This window comes from Pinus tabuliformis, chromosome 3_1 (assembly GCF_031772625.1).
Source record: "Pinus tabuliformis cultivar Carrire ecotype Pingquan chromosome 3_1, CPIR1, whole genome shotgun sequence".
NCBI lineage: Eukaryota > Viridiplantae > Streptophyta > Pinopsida > Pinales > Pinaceae > Pinus > Pinus tabuliformis.
Window position 1 is genome coordinate 123,107,560 of NC_142301.1, and position 23,500 is coordinate 123,131,059.

Genomic DNA, 23,500 nt, shown 5'->3' on the forward strand with positions numbered 1-23,500 from the left:
TATTAGTTTTCTTTCTTATTTTAAACACTTGGAAGTTTGTCTCTTGAATTTCTGAAACTGAAGGAGAAAAAATTGCTCTTGGCCTCTTAGTCTCTTTCTCTTTTGTGAAGTTGTTTGAATATCAATTTGTTCCTCTACCTCCTGCAATGTGTTCTCCCACCACTCCTCTTGATTTGCATATTGTTCTATTTTGGCCTTCGTGTATGTGCATAAGGTGTAGTCTTATGTTCAACTCTTAACTTAGAAATAATCCCCAAGGGATCATAAGACCAGGTGAAGCTCAATTTTAACTTCATTTGTTTCAAGAGAAGGTCTGTGTCTTTTGCTGTTGCTTTGGTGTTGAGAGTAAATGGTCCAATCTGTGCTTTTACTTTAAACTAGGACTTCTTCTTTCTTGATACAAAATGTAGATCATCCATGTTTATCATTTGTCTTATATACAAATTTTGTTAACCTATAGGGAGGGAGCTCACACCCATAGATTCTAATTTCTATGTAGTTCTAATAGAGCTACCAGTCTCCAATCTCAGATTTCTCAGAGAGGTGATGAATTAATTTTATTTCAAGTGAAATTGTAGCTATAATATCACTATTGAGAAGATGCAATGTAGTATGTAAAAACATATTTACATAATCACTGAAAGAGTACTCCACTCTATTCTTTCTTGGGGGGAATGGTGGTCTGAGTCCTCCTCTTAACTGGCCCTATTGACTTCCTTTCTTATTAGACTGGCCTCTGTATGAGGCATATGGTTATTGGTATTTGCAAGTAAACTAAGTATAGAGATGACAAATAAAGGTGAATTGGTAGGTATATTTAATGCTGTAACAGAAGAAGGTTGGCCCATATTTCTTATTGTAGGATAGGAATGGTTATCTAATGAGAATATTTGTAATTTCTATATGGGTGGTACTCTAATTGGTAAAAAACATTGTTGTAAGCTTTTGTGATTCCAAGCAATTTGAAGTTCAATCCCCTGAAATGTTTCACTGGCCCAAAAAAAATATGTATTATTTTAATATTAATCTCTATTAATATTATTTATTGTGCATTACAGTAAATGATGCTTTAATGATAATCCTTGTCATTATTGTATGTTATAATGTGGTAAATATTGATTTAATAATTCCAATCTCAATTATTATTGCATTATGCATCTATATTTGTTTCTAAGCATATATTTATGGGGTTTTCTTCATTCAATAGCTCGTGTATATTTATTTTTAATTGCTGCTATCCTACCCAACTATGTAAAGTGTAAATGAGGACAACCTCGAAAAGGTTGGAATCTAAGTGTGATATTTATCTTTATGAGACTTCTATGCATGTTCGCACGAATGAAACATAATTCGAACGGTGATGTTATGTTTGATTAATTTGATGAACTTTGGTCTTTCTTGTGTTAGTTAATCGCTCCATTTTGATGATAGAAAATATTTATCTAAATCATTTATTAAAGTATTGAAGAAGAAATATATAAATATTTTTAGTTCGAATTGATTCATTATATTATTAGTCATATTTATTTTATAGTTTTGGAGTGGAAATATTGGAAGAATGAGTTTTTCTAGTGGTTTCAATTTTCAAAAAATTGAAGGTGAGAAACTTAAACTTCAATAACTATTTTTAGGTTTTAAATAACAACTTTTTGTGGTCTTGATTTGACTATGAACTTACATTCCATAATCTATACATTAATACTTTTCCAATAGTACAAGAATCATAATTTGTATTAGAAAGTTATGCCTCTCAAAAGTTGACCTATCATGATTGACCACCATAATTCAAGAGATGCCATGTCTGCCCTCTTACTTGTGGGAAAACGACTTATTAATTTTCCACTATTCTATGTTGTTACAATCAATTTAGCCGAAGTATTTCTTCAACTAGGAATCTTTCATCACAATCTATTCTTCCAAATATCAAGAGAAATTGTAGATAGAACAGTAAATGAAATAGACAATAAACAATCAAGAACAATAACAAGAGACACAAGGATTTGCTCAAAGAGTAGGGAAAAACCCCTAAAGGGGGAAAACCCTTTCAAATTGTTCTTCTTATTAGATTGTCAGAAAATGTTGAGCAAAGAGAGAGTATAATGATCCAATTATTCAATCACAATATTATCTAACAAAACCAACCAAACAATATCCAAGAGATGAGCCCAAAAAAAATACTGATCAGAATCACAGTTCCCAGTCATGTGGTCAACAGTCAAAGATTGCAGTGAACTATCAAAATACCCTAGGTCCCAGCCACACAGAGCTAGTAACCATAAGTGTGGATGAAACTCTCCAGTCATAGGGAGCACCCTGTATGCGTGTGACTACAACCGATATTTCCCTATTCCAACCCTACACCCCAAATCAAATTTTTCTTTTCAAACGTGTGAGCTCGGACTCTATAATTTAGGACTTTTACGAACCATTTTTGCGAACCAATTTCAGACCTATGTGAGCCAAACAAAAGAAGAGAGAAGAAGATGATACTTGATGATGATGTCCAAATGAGGCTAACATGACTTTTATTTATATGTTTCCTTGGAGACCCAATTTGTTGTGAGGCTAACCTAAAATTTTGTACATGTGGGTTTTCATATTAAAAATACATTTTTCCTTAATCAAATGAAATTCTTCCAAGGGCTAGGAAGGTTCTTTCTTAATGAGGAAGGTGTTCTAAAGGAAGGAATTTATCCTTGAGCTTCCAAATTAACACTCCCTCTTAGCTAGGGAGAAATTACCATTTGCCACATGTCTCCCATCTCAAATATCAAATCAAATGTCATCTATGCTCATATGTTAAACACTCTCGAATCTAAAAGAGAAATAATTTGACATCAGAGGGGAACTCAAGCTACCATCCTTTATCCACTAATCATCACAAGGGAGTTCCAACTCAACTTGCATCATAGGGGAGCCCAACTCAACCCACTATCCAAGGACAATAGACAGGATACAACTTACCATGAGGTAAGGCTCACAACTATCCTATCATCTGTTGATCTTCACATTAGTACCTGTTGTCCTCTATAGAGAGTTATAGGCTAAGGAACTATGTCAAAGCATCTAAAAGGTTGCTTTAATTTGGGTTTGGATGACCAATACTTTAAATTGCTAAACAAATGCAAATCCTAATTATTTATGATATAATAAAATGGTTGATTCTTCACCTTTAACAAAATTAAGAATTAAAATGTTTATCAAAGGTGGAATTTAAGATGATATATATGATTCCTTAAACATTCAAATAGAGTATTTAACTTGTCATAAATAGATGATGCATGTAAAATCATTTTACAGCCAAAGAAAGCATATTTAAAGATAACATGAAGCAACAATTAAATTATGTAGAGGAATTAACTCAAACAAATAGTTTGAGTTAATTGATCTTTATAATTGATTATAACTTTACAGGGGATTTCAGAAAGATATTGAATCTTATCTTACCCAGATTTCCTATTACCTTTTAGCATGTGTAGAAATAAATAAATATGGAAACATAATAAGAAATAATTGTCTTATAACAAGAGTTCAACCCTTCCTACTTCGAATTACAAAGTATTTATAAAGTTTCTAATCCAAATATCTAGACTTCAAATCAAAATTTATTATAAAACTATAATTTCCAAACTTATTTGGATTTATTATAAAAATAGAACTAGAAAAGAGGAAATATAAACTGTTTTGACATCTTGCACAAAATTTGAGGATTGTTGTTGGTGATTGGAGCTATAAAGTTGTTGTTCTGTTTGTTGTTCCTAAAAACCAGTTCTTTGTCCCTGAAAACTCAGTATTCTGCTGCTAAAAATCTGTTTTCTCTCATTCGATGAGTTCACACAACTTGCCCCATCTTTTTTTATCACGAATAGAAAACTTTAATAATTTTCTTTATGATTCATCCACTTTAGTATATTTCTCAAAAGTAGGCCTAGTTATGAACATATTCTTGACCCCATGCTGTATTAATAAATCATAACTAAGACTTTCCATGAAATCCTTTGCAGTGATGGTTCCTTTGATTTTAGCAAATTTAGCTTTATCTATTACTATATCAAGCAATCTCTGTTGATATTCTTCCAGTGGAATTAATTTATTACCTATACCCTACAGACCTGGAAGTATTTTTACATGCAATGAATTAAGTTTTCTGTGAATTTTTTGATCTGGAGCTCTAAATCATGACATTTATTCTCTAGTTATAGCATTAAATTTTTTTTAGTGTGTACCCTTCTCACCTCCAAGACAACTTCAGTTCTGTCTTTGATACCATATTCTTCAAGCTGTTCTTTAGTCTTGGAATTCATAACCTTTATTATTTTTGTAGCATCTCCTGGTTTGTGGTCGAGGTCTTCCTTTACTTCTGCCACTACTTCTTTTGATTTCTGTAACAACTCTTCTTGTTCAAAAATAATCTCAATTGACTACCACAATTCAGTAATTGATTCATTAATACTAAGCCAAATATTTTCTTTGGCTTGAGCAATGGTCTGAGCAATCACAACTTCATTTTCATAAGTTGTTATTTGCTGAATCAACTTATAACTTTTCTGCAACTTGGCCAAGTATGCATTATCAGTCTTAATCTTTTTCTCTTGGAGCTTCTGAAGTAAAGACTTTAATTTCTCAATTCCCTGATTCTTCAGTGTCATTCTCCCATGGATTTTCATAAATTTGTTGTTGCATCAATGGACTTTGTTTCCACTCTAACAATTGTTTTTCTAGAAGTCCATGTTGTTGAAGTACCTACAATAGATATTGCTACGGGGATAACTGTTGAAACATCCAATCATTCTTCTTTTTACTTTAACAATGTCTCCATTTCGACCTCCATTTTTTGTATCTGGACATTTTGTTCAGTTATCATTTTGAACATATTCTCTTTTTCTATCTCCAATTGACCTACTTTTTTTCTCTGTGGATGTTTTGTAGTAGGAAGATTCAACTATTTCCTTAATGCCTGAATATCAACATTCTTATTCTTAATCATTTCTTTAGCAGATTTAACATCATTAGGATCATATCCCAATTTTATTACCAACTCTTCTATTGAGTTAATTCTAGTATCTTGGGCCAGTGATCACATTTTCTACATCTTGAATTATGAACGAATGTTATTCAATAAAGCTTGTAGTTTTGAAGCTGCCATGGTTGAAGTGGTGTAGAATATATTATTTCTCCACCTTGCTTATGCAGGTCAATCAGATCAATGGCATGAATTTGTTTGGTGTCAAAAGAAAAAACTGATGTCTTATAATCTTCTGCATTTCTAGGGACTAGAACTTCGAGTTCCAAGAAAGCTAGCTGAAATTGTCCCCTTTTAGTGTCGAGTGCAGGCAGAAGTCTCTACTATGTGGTAGAAGTCTATTTCTAGAATTCAGAATAGGTGGTGCCGTTCAATGCTTCATTCTTTCTTTTTATCTCTTTATACTTAGCAAAAATGTTTTGTTGTTATGTACCATGAGAAACAGATGATATAGGAGAATCTGTGGAAATATCCTCAATTCTTGGAAAGGTAGAAGTATGAGAACCTATCAATATCATTGTTTTCTGCTCCTATGAAATTTCTACTTGAAAGGGTTCCCTCTGAGTATTAGTTTTCTTTCTTCTTTTAAACAGTTGGAAGTTTGTCTCTTGAATTTCTAAAACTGAAGGAGACAAACTTTCTCTTGGCCTCTTAGTCTCTTTCTCTTCAGGAACTCAAGTTTGTGAAGCTGTTTGAATATCAATTTGTTCCTCTGCCTCCTACAAAGTGTTCTCCCACCACTCCTCTTGATTTGCATATTGTTCTATTTTTGGCCTTGGTGTATGTGCATAAGGTGTAGTCTTATGTTTGACTCTTAACTTAGAAATAATCCCCAAGGGATCATAAGAATAGGTGAAGCTCAATTTGAACTTCATTTGTTTCAAGAGAAGATCCGCCTCCTTTGCTGCTACTCTGTTGTTGACAATAAATGGTCCAATCTGTGCTTTTAGTTTAAACTGGGACTTCTTCTTTCTTTATACAAAATGTATATCATCCATGTGCATCATTTGTCTTATATATTCCAATGCAAAAATTCTAATTGGCACAAATTTTGGCAACCTATAAGGAGGGAGCTCACACCCATAGATTCTAATTTATGTGTAGTTATAATAGAGGTACTAGTCTCCAATCTTAGATTTCTCAGAGAGGTGATGAATTATTTTTATTTCAAGTGAAATTGTAGGTATAATATCACCGTTCAGAAGATGTAATGTAGTATGCAAAAATAGATTTACATAATCACTAAAAGAGTACTCCACTCTATTCTTTCTTACCAATGAAGTCCAATGAATAATCAACTGAGGATTCCCTTTTGAATCTAATTTATGTAGTGGAAATTTGAATCTATTTTCTTGGAAAATAGAAATAAATACACAAGGACTAATTGATGCTTAAAAGCACCTTCAGTAGAAAACTTCAGAAAATGATCATGGATGCTCTCTGCCAGAAATTCACTATATTTGAAAATGAGTGATGGTTTATCTCCTGCTGAAAATAATGAAAAAAATGCTAGAATTACCTCATCAACCCACTGATCACTAGGGTAACTTAATAGACATGAAACCATAGAGATGACTTGCCTAGACATTTCTAGAAATATTGAAGAAGAGTAGGGTGGATTGGTTCTTGGTAACTCAACGTTCTAAGGTAAAAATGATTGGAAGATCTTGGCCCTTTGAGGGAATGTGAGTTTATGATAGATATCCATGAGAGAGTCTATAGAAAAAGGATGCAGGGGGGCTATAGGTTGAACTTGAAGGATTTGACATATTGACTCGGGAGTGATAGTAAACAAGACTTTGTTATTTTGGGCAATTACGACCCTCTGACCAGGTAAATACCTTGAATGACACCAGGTGACAAATTTAGGGAAGAAATGAGTCTGAGTAAAGACGAATTTAGATAGGAAGGAGTCCCATATGTTCAATTCTTCACTATCATCAAAGAACTTCTGATTTGCCTAATTTTGGAGTTCATAAAGAGGGAACTCACACTGGGTTTCAGATATTTTGTATTGCTTTTCGACCAGGGGAAATTCATCTAAATTCACTACAGGGGGCAACATTGGCCTTTCTACCACTAATTTGGACTTTCCTTTGGATGACGACATGCTGAACTAATTTACAGACAAGCATATCAAATTACTCTGAACCGGTGATCATTGGTGTAGAAAATGCTTGTCTGTTGATAAAATCCAATTATGACTAAACTCCTGCAAGAGGATGGGAGAAAAGGAATGTGGAGAGAAGCATAATGTTTTAGAGGGATTGGGCAAATTAACCGTTTTGGCACGTCTAATTAATGCACTGGATGTTGGTGGGAAATATTTATTAGTATAATGGTTAATTAGTTGTTGGGTGAGGGAATTTATTAATCATAACGGTAATGTGGTATGTTCAAATTAGGGAGTGACAAATGGTGAGGTGTGAAGAGGTGGCGGCGGGAGTGGAGCGGATGGGTGAATGGTTTTTGGGGAGGGGGGGAATGGCTGTGGAGGGGCCACATAGCCATGGGAAGAATGCACAAAACAAATTTTCAGACCCCCCCCCCCCCCGGTTAAATGTCGAAAGCGCGGGGGGAGGGGGTTCGAAGTTTATCACCCGCCATTGATTTGGGCGGGGGTGATCTCAGCCTTTGATTGTTGCTCGAGATTTATCACAAGCAGACAAAACATCAAGTCTCTTTATTTACAATGCATTAATTAATCAATGATTAATTAATATAATAACAATTTAAACAATAATACAAATATAATGCGACGGCATTTAAGCGAGATAGCCTATTGCTTTTGGATTTCATTTTTATTTTTTTGATATATATATATATATATATATATTATTATTTCCCATTTTATTTCTTTTTCCTATTTTTCTTTTCTTCTCTTTTTTGTATTTTCTTTTCTATATTTTCTATTTTTTTCTATTTTTCAACATAAGGGAAATGAAAAATATTATATGGTGAAAAAGAGTTACAACATTGGCTTCATATGGGGACTTCTTCCCCCTACAGGATGCAAAGAACTTGTAGATCCATGTGCCTTCTCCTCAAGCTATGGATACTTTGTTGTGGAAATCACACTTGACAGTGAAATTTAAAAGAAAACTGGAAATTTACAATGAACAATGTATGTAAGCATTTTTAGTACTGAATGTAATGTTTGAGATTTTTTTTTTATTTTTTTTAGGCAAAGTTCGGTTGCTATATATTAATCTGAAAAAAAGAAGGCAGTTTGCCATACATAAGATGCTTCCTGAGCATTCTGAATCCAAGGAATTACAAAAAAGTTACTTTCCTTGATTCTTACTTTTGTTTTACTGCCCCTAAGACTGCTTATACTACTGTAGATTCTTACAAAGTGTAAGCCCCAAAATTTACATCTACAAACCATGACTAATCTATGTCTATATGACTTATCTTCCTTGCAGTAGACCCTTCTGGGTCCAGGTCTGGTTCGTTCTGCTTTGCACTAGAAGAGGATGTTGCGTCTTTGAATTTTTTATCCATCATATACTTGAGGATGGATATCTTTTCTTCAGCATGGCTGCATCTGTTACTCAAACTGTTAAACTGTTCATGCAGGGAATGAACTCTATGCAAGAAGAGATTCATCTCAGCCCTGTATTTCTCATGGAGAATTCTACATTGTTCTTCAAGCCTAGTTTCCAGACTGCGCACTTGATCCTCCAGGGCTTGTTGTTGTGCACGCACCTCTTCGAATTCTGCTTGTAAATCCCTGCAATGAAAGCACTGTTCTGGACGCTCCATTGGGTCTGGAAAATAATTGTAGGCGCTAATCAGCTTCTTATCTCGGTGCCTCTGAGGACTTTTCTTACTACTGGTGAGAGCCTCCGTTCGCGCAGTGGCAGCACCGCTCTTGAAAATGCAGATACCACTTGAGGGTATAACCTCGAGCTTGAAGAGACTGTCGCGAACGGCTTGGAGAGGTGCAGCAGCTATTCCGCTCTTGAAACTGTGAATACAAACTTCTCCTGTGGGAAGATGAGTCTGGACACCAGGGGCATATAAAGACTTTTTCGGAATGCTGTGGTGGGAGGAAGGTCTGCGCTTCCCGATGTTCCACCACACCTTCCAACGCATATCTTGGCCAGGATCTTGGATCTGATGGTTAGGACGATTTCCTTCTGTGTGATGCCTGATTCCCATGCTCTGAGTAGATTTCCTAATCTGGATTCTGATACAAGTCCTTTCTACCTTACCTGTGCTGTCCCCTGCTCTGTTGATTTGCCGGCAGTCATGGATTCTATTGATTACGATTCCCCTAACGTTGACTAGCTGCGTAGTTCTCATGGTAACGGTTGGAAGGATGAGATGTTATTACAGCTAAGGTTGCCTTTGGGGCGTTCACAAGCCTTGTTGGCGTACTTGTCAGCATCTTTATTTAGTCCATGTAATATATGGTAATATCGGACCTCCTCCAGCAAGTCGTGAAGGATTTGGTTCCTACAGTTGATTTGCTGCAGTAGAGTGTTTGGCGTGCTCTGCCTTTGCACCATGAGCCTGATGATGATTGCTGAATCGCCGAAGACTATCACCTTCTTAATTCCTATCTTGATCAGTTGGGTGAGTCCTTGGTACAAAGCCAATCCCTCTGCCCTGTTATTGGATAGTTCTCCCAGCCCCCATTCGAAATGAAGAATAGTCTCGCCATTGGCATTGCAGATAAGACCCCCTGCACCTGCTAGGCCAGGATTTGATTTTGAGGCGCCGTCAAAGAACATGTAGAACCTATTGCAATTGCTCAGCCAGAGTGCGAATTCCTCTTCCTTGAGCCTCAGTTTCCAAACGCTGCTTGTCTCCTTCGATTGTAGATTTCCTTGCCTTGGTGCCTGGATGCTGATTTTGTTTCCTTGTACATAGTTGATCAAATTTCTTTCTTCAACGTTGTAATTGGTGGTCTCGATCTTGCCTTGGGTGTGGACTATAATTACTTCCACCGTTAAATTCTTAGCTTTGTGACACATGACTCTAGTATTGCATCCTTTGTCTTGAAATACCTTTCTGTTTCTTGCCTGCCAGATGCGCCAAACAAGGGTTAAAGGTATAGTATTCCATATCCTTTGCGTTAATTTGCTCTTCTTTTCTTTCCATGGACAATTTTTCCTTCAATTGTAGACAGTTTCTGCAATGGTTGCCTTTGGTTCCCATGTGACTTCCCCGATTGAAGCCATCTGTCTCCAGCAATCATCTGCTACCTGGCAATCTATGAACAGGTGTTGTATTGTTTCTTCTGCTTGACAGCAGTTTGGGCACCTGGACGGTCCCATAATGCCCCTTTTTTTTAAGTTTTCTGCTGTTAGAATCTTCCCTTTCAGGAGAAGCCAGAAGAAGAATTTGACTTTAGGGGGAGCTTCAGCTCTCCAAACCAATTTCCATTGACTCCATATGGCCTGTGGAAAGGCGCTATCGCAAAGATGTTGATACCCTGCCTTGGCTGTGTATTGAGTTCCCGTGGGGTCCTAGTGATAGCCATCTTGCTTGCCTCTTTGAGTCGGAGCTTTACTGTGCAGAAGGTTCTTTAAAGCTACGAAGCTTGTTTCTAGCTCTCTAGGGTAATCCGGTAGTTTCCAACCTGCCCAAGCTTGAGAATGATTTCCCCAATGCGTTATTTGAGCTAAGCAGCATATACCTCTGTCATTAAGCCAACTTATGGCAGGAGTTGCCTCTATGTTTGATCCCATAGGGTGCTGTCCTAATATTCTGTCAGTGGAAAAATTAATGCTGCTCCCCCCTCCTGGGACCTTTGATATTTTTTGGGCCATAAAGGGTATGACTTTCTTGCAGAGCTTCCAGATTTTTGTGCTGTATCTATTGGGAATATTGGTGTCCAAGAGTTGATGCCTTGTGTTGTTCAGATACTTGGCCTCTAGGACCGTCTTCCACCATGCTGTGGCCCCTGAAATCAGCCTCCAAATTATTTTAGCTCCAAGGGCTAAGTTCAGCAGTTTTGGAGATCTTATTCCAAGCCCTCCTTTCTCATGAGGCTGAATGACATTCTTCCAGCTAACCAGATTGAACTTTTTTTTCTCCGTTTTTCCTCCTTGCCAGAGAAAGTGTCTAAGAGCTCTTTCCATTTTTTGATGGAAGGCCATTGGAGCTTGGTACAAAGAAAAGCGATAAATGGGCAGAGAGGCCAGACCAGATTTTAGAAGTACAAGGCGTCCTGCTGGGTTCAGCCACATAGATCCCCATTGTTGGATTTTTCTCTTTATTTTGTCAAGGATTTCATTCCATGTATCGGCCTTCAGAGGTCCCATACTCACCGGCATCCCTAGGTATGTGAAGTGGCTCCAGTTTAGCTTGTATGAGACTCCTAGAGTGTTTGCAATGCTGTGGATGGTGTGATTTGTTGCGTTCCATCCATAGATGCAACTTTTTACCTGATAACTTTCCCTCCTGAATAGTCCATGAATTGATCTAGTATCTTTTTGAAGCGCCTTCCAATAGTGATGGACGCTCCTCCCATCAAGAGGGTATCATCTGCAAATTGGGAGTGATTGATGTTCTTTGTACCTTGCTCAAATTTGATGCCAGTGATTAGACCAATTCTTCGGTTGTAATCCAAGGCTTTGCTAAGAGACTCAGCCATGAGGATAAATAAGTAAGGGGACAGGGGGCAGCCTTGTCTAAGGCCTCGAGAGGATTGGAAAGCAGCACAAGGTCTACCATTGATCAGAGGGGAGATCCAAGGATTCGAAATGCAGGCTTTGATCATATTAATGAAGGAGGAGTTAAATCCCATTTTATGAAGCACTGCAAACAGAAAGGAGTGTCTAACTCTATCAAAGGCATTGGCAAGATCTAGCTTTAGGACAAATCCTTTCTCCTTTCGGCTTATGCTTGAATGTATGGCCTCTTGCACGAGAAGGATGGAATCAGAGATGTGTCTATTGGGCAGAAAGCCTCCTTGGTTTTCTGAGATCAAAGAGGAGAGATGAGGTTTGAGCCTTGTTGACAGAATTTTTGTAATTAGTTTGTATGCTGAATTGCATAAGGATATGGGTCGAAATCTTGAGAAGGTAGAGGGCCTGTTTTCTTTTGGAATTAAGGCTAGATGGGTTGAGTTGGTGTATCCCCCCAGTTTGCCTTTCCGTAGTACCCAACATATCATCTTTAGGAGATCTTTTTTGATCAGCTGCCAGTACTCTCTGTAAAAACTAATTGGAAACCCATCAGGTCCTGGGGCTTTGTCTGGGTGAAGACTCCATATTGCTTTTTGTACTTCTTCTTCTTCTACTTCTTGCGTGAGCCTGCTGTTCGTTTCTTGGGTGACTTCTTTAGTCATGTATTGAAGTATGCTTGAGTAGTCCTCCTCACTTTTGTCCTCTGTCAGGAGATTTTTGAAGTGAATGGTGGCTGCTTCTTTTATGGAGTCCTGGGTGTCGTAGTTGTTCCCTTCACTATCTCTAATTGTACTCACAGTGTTCCTGGTTTTTCTAACTGTAGCCTGCTTATGGAAATAAGATGTATTTTTATCTCCCTCGTGCAGCCATAACTGTCTTGACTTTAACCTCCATTTGGTCTCTTCGTCCCTTATTGTTTGTCTCAGCTGGGAATACAGTCTTATCTCATTTTCTTTGGCTTGCTGGGAGAGTCCAACATCTTCAATATTTTGCTGCACTTCCTCAAGATTTTTCTAGAAATGTCCTTTTTAATCAACTCGGGCTCCTGGTAATTAGTCTTTGCCCAGGTTTTAAGAGCCTGTCTAGTTTGCTTCAATTTTGTTTCCCAGATATATGTCGGGGAGCCTTCCACATGCTGGGTCCAAGCCTGCCACACCGCGTCTCTAGCTGCAGGGATTCGATTCCAGAGGGAACAATATTTGAAGGGAAGAGGTCCAATCTGGCAATGACTGTGCAAAGTGAGCGTTATTGGATAATGATCCGAGGCGGAGATGTTGAGGATGTTTGACTGGCCAGTAGAGAAGGAGGACAGATATGCGATATTGATGAGGAACCGGTCAAGCCTCTCCATGATATTGCCTGCTCCTAGTCGCCTATTGCTCCAGGTGTACCTGCGGTTCTTGGGTTTTATATCAACCAAATCTTGCTCCTGCATAATATGCTCAAGTCGGTTTCTGAATGGGTCTGGGCTGAAGTTTCCCCCTCTTTTCTCATTGGCATGCAAAACCAGATTTAAATCCCCTGCAAGAATGAGATTGTTGTCTTGGTCTTCTTCTATATTTGTTTCCAAAGTGTTCCAGCACACTTCTTTTTCCCTGTATTGATTCGGTGAATAGATATTGTATATTTTACAGTTGTTCCATTTTCCTTGCTTTCTAGATTAACACTGATCCAGTTCTGATGTATTTTGGCAAAGTTGCAGCTCCATTTGCTGTTGTCCCACATTGTTAGGATGCCACCCGAGGCTCCTCTTGCTTCACTGGCACGACCACTGTAATGCTTTTGCTGATTGATGATGCTGTTGATTTCGGATTGATCTTGCTTTGTCTCTTGAATAAGGATGATTTCAGGTTTTTCACTTTGGATTAATTCCTTAAGGGCTGCTTTCTTGGAGGGGTGCCCTAATCCCCTACTGTTCCAGGATAGAATTTTCATCATGATTTACCGGTAGCATGGAGAGGTGCTCGCCTCTCTTTGCCTTTGTTATTGTTTTCTTTATCCGAATGTCCAAGAATGAAGGATTCTATAGGACTCTGAGATCCCATGGCAATATCTTTCTGTGCACTTTCTTCTCTCTGCTGTTTAGCTGATTTTCTGCCAGGCCCATGTTTTTTTGGTATATCGCTGGGCGCTCCATGATCCTTAGATGAACTTCTGGTGATCCTAGCGGAGGGGGTGTCAGGGGAGGGCTAAGAGATATGAGGGGGAGAGGGATGAAGATGTGGATCAGATGGGGAAGGATCCTGCTCGGTTTCTTCCTCAGAGAGGGCCGCAAAGGGATTAGAAGAAGGAGGAATGGAAGGATCTGAGGGTCGGGGGGGTGAGGAGGGGTGATGAGGAGGGGGCTGCTGAGAGGACGAAGAAGGGTGCTGGTGGGATGAATGAGGATGGATGGGATGCTGGAGGGAAGGCCCAGGGGCTTCAGATTCCGAAGGTTTCAGAGGTGGAGATGTTTTTTTTCTTTTAACAGATTCCCATTGCCCTTCTTGCTCTTCTGATCCTACATTTATGATTTTAGTGCATCTATTTGCAAAATGTCCATATTCATGACATACCTTGCATTTGAAGGGTATCTGTTCGTAGTCCAGCTGTTGAATATGGCACCATTCGTCTACTTTCAGTTTGATTGCTTCCGGTAGTCCACACCCCAGATCAACTTCAATACATATCCGCGCACAGGCCTGCATGTTGTCCTTGGGTTCGCTGTGATCTATGTATTTTCCGACCCCCTATTGCTTTGACCGAATCATCGCCTCAGCAGTGAAGAGGGAGATGGGGCAGCCTGACCCAGACTGGAACTGCGCTTGGTATGTCTAGCTCTGGATCGAAATCCGGGGTCCATTTGTTGAGATAGAGACCCCTGGAATCCATGAAGTAAGGCACGTTTCTGAAGATTAGGGCTTTGTCTTCCTTAGTTTCGAAGTGAAAGGTAAAATATCCTCTGCCACAGAATCTGATGGATATTTTCCCTTGGGTCTTGTCTGCCCAGTTTCATTCAACCCACCTTTGCACTGTTTTGGGCGAGGGCCAAAGTCCTGTAAATTGCCCGATTAAGCCTTTCTCTGCTAAGGAGATGGCTGCCATGCGAGGGATAGTCGGAGGCAAATGAACTTCCTGTAAAACATCTAGTTTCTTCACAAACTTGGTTGCTGTTGGCCTTGGTCTTTGCTGTGGTAGAGATTTAACCAGTTGGGAGAATGCTTGTTGCAGTTCCGGATCCCCACCAGGCGGATCTGGAGGATCCATGAAGCTGTTCGATCAAGCAGTAGCAGGCGGGTTCGATGGTAGGCTCAGGCGCGCGCGCGCGCACAGCAGAAGCAGCGATAATGATTATTATTATTATTATGCTTTTTCTTTTTGGTAGGTAAGCACCCACGGGGAATTTGAACCAGTGACCTATCGTAAAGAGTGCCTTAACAGTGCACCCATTCACCGTCAATTCAAAGCTCCGTGGGCGTAATGTTTGAGATTTTTACCATTGACTGGAAATGAAGAATATTGTCCTTCCAGGTTCTGAAAAATAAAAGTATTGCTACCCTTTACTTCTGCAAAGTAGAATGGTCCCAACCACAAATTGTCAAATTTTCCATGCTTGCCTCTTTCCTCTCTTCTGGTATCCCATCTTAAAACTAGATCTCCTTGTCTAAAGTCCCTTTCTCTAGATTTTCTTCCAAATAAACTTTTTGTTTTATTATGATATTTCCGAAGTTTGAATTGAACTTCATCTCCATCTTGATTTAATTCAATGATCTAATTGATTCTTCTTGAAAAAACATCAACTTCATCATATTATTCCTACAGAAATTTCATGACTAGAAATGCTAATTGTGTGGGAAAAATTACCTCAATTCCATAGACAAGTTGAAAAGGAGACCTTCCTGTAGATCATTTGGGTGATACTCTCTTTTGCCAACCTGCATATTTAAGATGACTATCTCAACTCCTTTTATGATATTCCAATACTTTCTTAATGACCTTAACCAGACTTTTGTTTGATGATTTTGCTAATCCATTACCTTGAGGGTAATAAGGTGTAGAATGGTGTAATGAAATATGGTACTTCTGGCAAAACTTTATCATTTTAGTGTTGTTGAAAGCTTGTGCATTATCTGTAACTATTTTTTGTGGAAAACCAAATCTAGACAATATGTTCTCTTCAATAAATTTGTTGACTACTCTATCAATTGCATTCTTGACAAGAATTGCTTCTACCTGCTTGATAAAGTAGTCAGTAGCAGTTAAAATCCATTTGTGTTGGTTACTTGATGCTAGAATTATTTCACCTATGAAATGTAATCCCCATTGTAAAAAAGATGCTTGAATTAAAACTAGAACAAAGGACAATGTTGCTAATCTCTACTTACCAGCAAATATCTGACTGGGAATACAACTTCTTACTTTATCTCCAACCTATGCAAATAATTTAGGGCAATAGAAGCCCGCTCTCAGAATATTGTATGCAATTTCCTTCCAAGTATAATGTCCTCCACAAATACCTTCATGAAATTGTTCAATAACTTCATCTGTTTCACTTTCAGTTAGACATAATAAAAGGATATTGAGAAGATCCTTCCAATACAAATTAGCAATGATGATACAATATTTCATGGCTTTAAGTCTAAAAGATCTAGATTGATCCCTTGTAATTTCAAGAGGATACCTTAAATCTCGAAGAAAATTCACTATATCTCTATACCATTCTGAAAGTAAGAATTTTTCATCAATATGTAAAGGAAGACGAACAAGATCTGAACTGAGATAAGGTTCTTGTGGATTCTTCTCACTTGAACTCGAAGAAGATTCTTGTGGATTCTTCCCATTTGAACTAGAAGAAGTTTCTTGTGGATTCTTCTCACTTGAGCTCAGCAAAATGGTATTGATACCAAGAACTTTACAATTTGATTCAGCCAAAAGTTTAGCTAAACCTTGTCCTTTTACCAATTTGGTATGTCTGATATCTAGATCAAATTCAAGTATTTTTGCAATCCATCTTCCCCTTTTTCCATCTGTATCAGGATGTGTCAAAATTGTCTTTACTGCATGGTTTGTAACTTAACCAAAGACAAGAGAGTGTAGGACATAAATTCTAAATGCTTTTAGGGCTTTCACAAGGGCATATGCTTGCTTCTCTATGATATCATATCTTAACTCATCATCTCTTATTACTTTGCTAAAAAAGTCAATGGGTTACTCATATCCATCATCATTTTTTGTAGTAAAACATAATGTTCGAGGCAAAACAAAAGATACTAAAGGTTTTTGAGTAGTTTGGACTAGCTAGTATAGGGGCCTTAGAAGTAGCCTTCCTGATCTGTAAAAAAGAATATCTAGCATGTACTATCCATTTGACTTCATGATCCTTTTTAAGCATATTAGTAATGTATTTGACTATCTCAACATAATTAGGTATAAATCTTCTCAAGAAATTTATTTTTCCTAGAAATGCTTGAATTTCCTTTTTATTTCTAGGTAAAGTAATTACCTCAATTGCTGAGACTCTTTTTGGATCAATGACAACTCCTTCCTTTGATATTATGTGTCCCAATAGCTTCCCTTCTTTCATTGCAAACAATGATTTTTTTGGATTAAGTGAAATCCCATATTTCCTACACCTTTCAAAAACTTTCCCCATGTGCTTCAAATATTTTTCATCTGAATTAGAAAACGCAATTAAATCATCCATATAAATGACAATGAATTTATTTTTCTTACCAATAAATGCAAGATCCATTTCTCTTTGAAATGTTGCTCCATCATTGATTAGACCAAATGACATTATAACATGCATAAATGTACCCCAAGGAGTTTTAAATGTTGTCTTTTCTCTATCTTTTGGACTAACCAAAATTTGATTATTTCCAAAAAAATCCATATAACATGGAAATTCTATTTGAACATGAGACTTTTTGAAGTAATTGATCCATCTTTAGTAATGGATAATTATCTTTTAATGATAGTTTGTTTAGATTTCTAAAGTTGACACACAGTATTATTTCACCATTTTTCTTATTGGCAGGTACTAGGTTAGCTATCCATTCAAAATATCTTAAGGGAACAATTATTTTTGTATCCAATAGTTTTTTAATTTCTTTTTCAATAATTGGAAGCCAGACTGGATTAATTCTTCTTAACTTTTGATGAAAAATTTTAGCTTTTGGTTTGAGAGGAATTTAATGTTGAATAATATCGATGTCATAGGTTTTCAACTCATCATATGACCATGAAAATACATCTTTATAATGTTTGAAAATATTTACATATTGGTCTTTAATTTCCTGAGGAAATGATGCTAAAATTTTAACATTTCTAATTTCTTCAGAAGTTCCAATATTACAATCTTGAACATCCTCTTGTTGTGAATTAATAATGAGGTTTTTTAGACATCATTATGACCAAAAGGTTTTTCAATGGGAACTAATCCTTTTGGAATGTAATTATTATATAATTGAATGATATTGTGATCTGCTATCTTTTGTTCTAACTTTAAATTCTGATTGTCTTCATTTGATTTACTTTCATCAATTTGTTCTTCTTCAATATGCAAGACTGAGAATTCATCTATTCCTTGTAAGATTTTTTTAAGAGTTTATCATCTTTGAAGACCTACCAGTGTTTAAGGTTATCTAGAATAGAGGGCCTGTATTTTACTTCAATCTGTTAATGCGATTACATAGGATCAGGAATTTTAAAGGAACTGGTAGAAATTGCTAAGGGATCAACATGGGTTTTTTTCTTCTCTTGGGATTGATGTGATGTTAAAATCTCGAAAGTAATTTTCGATACAATCCGAGACTTCATTCCTGTAAGATATAATCCTAGGGTGCTTATTTTTTCAAAGGTTTCTATTTTTTGTTACAATTAACTCTGAATCACCATACACAATCAATTTTTCTCTTTAAACCTATGAGCTCGGACTCTGCAATTTAGGACTTTTACAAACCATTTTTGTGAACCAATTTCAGATGTATGTGAGCCAAACAAAATAAGAGAGAAGAAGATGATGCTTGATGATGATGTCCAAATGATGCTAACTTGACTTTTATTTATATGTTTCCTTGGAGACCCAATTTGTTTTGAGGCTAACTTGAAATCTTGTACATGTGGGTTTTCATATTAAAAATACATTTTTCCTTAATCAAATGAAATTCTTCCAAGGGCTAGGAGGGGTCTTTCTTAATGAGGAAGGTTGTCTAAAGGAAGGAAATTATCCTTGAGCTTCCAAATTAACACTCCCTCTTAGCTAGGGAGAAATTACCAATTGCAACATGTGTCCCATCTCAAATATCAAATCAAATGTCATCTATGCTCATATGTTAAACACTCTCGAATCTAAAAGAGGAATAATTCAACATCAAAGGGGAGCTCAAGCTACAATCCTTTATCCTCTAATCATCATAAGAGAGTTCCAACTCAACTTGCATCATAGGGGAGCCCAACTCAACCCACTATCCAAGGACAATAGACAGGATACAACTTACCATGAGGTAAGGCTCACAACTATCCTATCATTTGTTGATCTTCACATTAGTACCTGTTGTCCTTTGTAGAGAGTTCTAGGCTAAAGAACTATGTCAAAGCATCTAAAAGGTTGCTTTAATTTGGGTTTGGATGACCAATACTTTAAACTGTTAAACAAATGAAAACCCTAATTATTTATGATATAATAAAATGGTTGATTCTTCACCTTTAACAAAATTAAGCTTTAAAATGTTTATTAAAGGCAGAATTTAGGATGCTATATATGATTTCTTAAACATTCAAATCGAGTATTTAACTTGTCATAAATAGATGATGCGTGTAAAATCCTTTTGCAACCAAACAAAACATATTTAAAGATAACATGAAGCAACAATTAAATTATGTAGAGGAATTAACTCAAACAAATAGTTTGAGTTAATTAATCTTTATAATTGATTACAACTTTGGAGGGGATTTCAGAAAGATTGATATTGAATCTTATCTTACCCAGATTTCCTATTACCTTTTAGCAAGTGTAGAAATCAATAAATATGGAAACATAATAAGAAACTAGAAAACTCACGAGAAACCACAAACTGCTTCAAAATGAGTCTAGAATCCTTCTATTAATCGCAGAAACAATTCAGAGAATTACATTCATGCTCAATGGCTTATCACAAGGGTTCAACCCTTCCTACTTCGAATTACAAAGTATTTATAGAGTCTCTAATCAAAATATCTAGACTTCAAATCAAAATTTATTATAAAACTATCTTTTCCAAACTGATTTGGATTTATTACAAAACTAGAACTAGAAAAGAGAAAATATGAATTGTTTTGACATCTTGCACATAATTCAAGGATTGTTGTTGATTGGAGCTATAAAGTTGTTGTTCTGTTTGTTGTTCCTAGAAACCACTTCTTTGTCCCTAAAAACATGGTATCGTGATGTTGAAAATCTGTTGTCTCTCATTCGATGAGTTCACACAACTTGCCCCATCTTTTTTTGTCGGGAATAGAAAACTTTAATAATTTTCTGTATGATTCATCCACTTTAGTATATTTCTCAAAATTAGGCCTAGTTATGAATATATGCTTGATCTCTTGTTGAATTAATAAATCATAACTAAGACTTTCCATGAAATCCTTTGCATGATGGTTCCTTTGATTTTAGCAAATTTAGCTTTATCTATTGCTATATGAATCAATCTATGTTGATATTCTTCCAGTGGAATTAATTTATTACCCTACAGACTAGGAAGTCCTTTTACATGCAATGAATAAAATTTTCTATGATTTTTTTTGATCTGGAGCTCTAAATTATGACATTTATTCTCCAATTGTAGCATTAAATTTCTTTTAGTGTGTACCCTTCTCACACCCAAGACAAGTTCATTTCTGTCTTCAATACCATATTCTTCAAGCTCTTCTTTAGTCTTGAAATTTATAACCTTGATTATTTTTGTAGGATCTCGTGGTTTATGGTCGAGGTCTTCCTTTACTTTTGCCACTGCTTCTTTTGATTTCTGTAACAAACCTTCTTGTTCAAAAATAATCTTAATTGAAGGCCACAATTAAGTAATTGATTCATTAACATTAATCCAAATATTTTCTTTGGCCTGAGCAATGGTCTGAGCAATCACAACTTTATTTTCATAAGTTGTTATTTGCTGAGACAACTTATAACTTTTCTGCAACCCGGTCAGGTATGCATTATCAGTCTTAATCTTTTGTTCTTGGAGCTTCTAAAGTAGAGAATATAATTTCTCAATTTCCTGATTCTTCAGTGTCAAGTCTCCCATGGATTTTCATAAATTTTTTGTTGCATCAGTGGACTTTGTTTCCACTCTAACAATTGTTGTTGTAGAAGTCCATGTTGTTGAAATACCTACAATAGATATTGCTATGGGGATAGCTGCTGAAACATCCAACTGTTCTTCGTTTTCCTTTAACAGTGTCTCCATTTCGGCCTCCATATTATGTATCTGGTCATTTTGTTCAGTTATCATTTTGAACATATTCTCTTTTCCTATCTCCAATTGACTTACTTCTTTGGTCCATGGATGTTTTGTAGTAGGAAGCTTCAACTATTTCCTTAATGCATGAATATCATCATTCTTATTCTTATTCATTTCTTCAGCTAATTTAACATCATTAGGATCATATCCCAATTTTATTACCAACTCTTCTAATGAATTAATTCTAGTATCTTTGGCCAGTGATGACATTTTCTCCATCATGAATTATGAATTAATGTTATTCAATGAAGCTTGTAGTTTTGAAGCCGCCATGGTTGAATGGGTCAAAGTAGAATATATGATTTCTCCACCCTGCTTATGCAGGTCAATCAGATCAATGGCATGAATTTGTTTGGTGTCAAAAGGAAAAATTGATGTCTTATAATCTTCCGCATTTCTAGGGATTGGAACTTTGGGTTCCAAGAAAGCTAGCTGAAATTTTCCCCTTTTAGTGTCAAGTGCAGCCAGAAACCTCTGCTGGGTGGTACAATTCTCTTTCCAGAATTCAGAATATGTGGTGGCATTCAATGCTTCATTCTTTCTTTTTATCTCTTTATACCTAGAAAAAACGTTTTGTTGTTATGTACCGTGAGAAAAAGATGATATAGGAGAATCTATGGAAATATCCTCAATTCCTGGAAAGGTAGAAGTATGAGAAACTATCAATATCATTTTTTTTGTCTCCTATGAACTTTCTGCTTGAAAGGGTTCCCCCCTGAGTATTAGTTTTCTTTCTTCTTTTAAATAGTTCGAAGTTTATCTCTTGAATTTCTGAAACTGAAGGAGACAAACTTACTCTTGGCCTCCTAGTCTCTTTCTCTCGAGGAACTCGAGTTTGTGAAGCTGTTTGAATATCAATTTGTTCCTCAGCCTCCTGCAAAGTGTTCTCCCACAACTCCTCTTGATTTGCATATTGTTCTATTTTTTGCCTTGGTGTATGTGCATAAGGTGTAGTCTTATGTTTGACTCTTAACTTAGAAATAATCCCCAAGGGATCATAAGACCAAGTGAAGCTCAATTTGAACTTCATTTGTTTCAAAGGAAGATTTGCCTCCTTTGTTGCTACTTTGGTGTTGACAATAAATGGTCCAATCTGTGCTTTTAGTTTAAATTGGGACTTCTTCTTGCTTGATACAAAATGTAGATCATCCATGTTCATCATTTTCCTTATATATTCCAATGCAAAAATTCTAATTGGCACAAATTTTAGCAACCTATAGGGAGGGAGCTCACACCCATAGATTCTAATTTCTGTGTAGTTCTAATAGAGGTACCAGTCTCAAATCTTAGATTTCTCAGAGAGGTGATGAATTATTTTGATTTCAAATGAAATTGTAGGTATAATATCAGTGTTGAGAAGACGCAATGTAGTATGTAAAAACAAATTTACATAATCAGTGAAAGAGTACTCCACTCTATTCTTTCTTACCAATGAAGTCCAATGAATAATCAATTGAGGATTCCATTTTGCATCTAATTTATGTAGTGGAAATTTGAATCTATCTGCTTGGAAAATAGAAATAAATACACAAGGACTGATTGATGCTTAAAAGCACCTTCAGTAGAAAACTTCAGAAACTGATCATGAATGCTCTCTGCCAGAAATTGACTGTATTTGAAAATGAGTGATGGTTTATCACCTGTTGAAAATACTAAAAAAAATGCTATAATTACCTCATCAACCCACTGATCACTAGGGTAACTTAATATACATGAAACCATAGAGATGACTTGCCTAGACATTTCTAGAAATATTGAAGAAGAGTTGGGTGGATTGCTTCTTGGTAGACCAACGTTCTGAGGTAAAAATGATTGGAAGATCTTGGCTCTTTGAGGGAATGTGAGTTTATGATAGATATCCATGAGAGAGTCTATGGAAAAAGGATGTAGAGGGGCTATAGGTTGAACTTGAAGGATTTGACATATTGACTCAGGAGTGATAGTAAACAAGACTTCGTTATTTTGGGCAATTACGACCCTCTGACTAGGTAAATACCTTAAATGACACCAGGTGACAAACTTAGGGAAGAAATGAGTCTGAGGAAAGACAAATTGAGATAGTAAGGAGTCCCATATGTTCAATTCATCACTATCATCGAAGAACTTCTGATTTGCCTAATTGTGGAGTTCATAAAGATCGAAATCACATTGGGTTTCAGATATTTTGTATTGCTTTTCAACCAGGGGAAATTCGTCTAAATTCACTACAGGGGGCAACATTGGCCTTTCTACCACTAATTTGGACTTTCCTTTAGATGACGACATGCTGAACTAATTTACAGACATGTGTATCGAATTACTTCGAACTGGTGATCACTGGTGTAGCAAATGCTTGTTTGTTGATAAAATCCAATTATGCA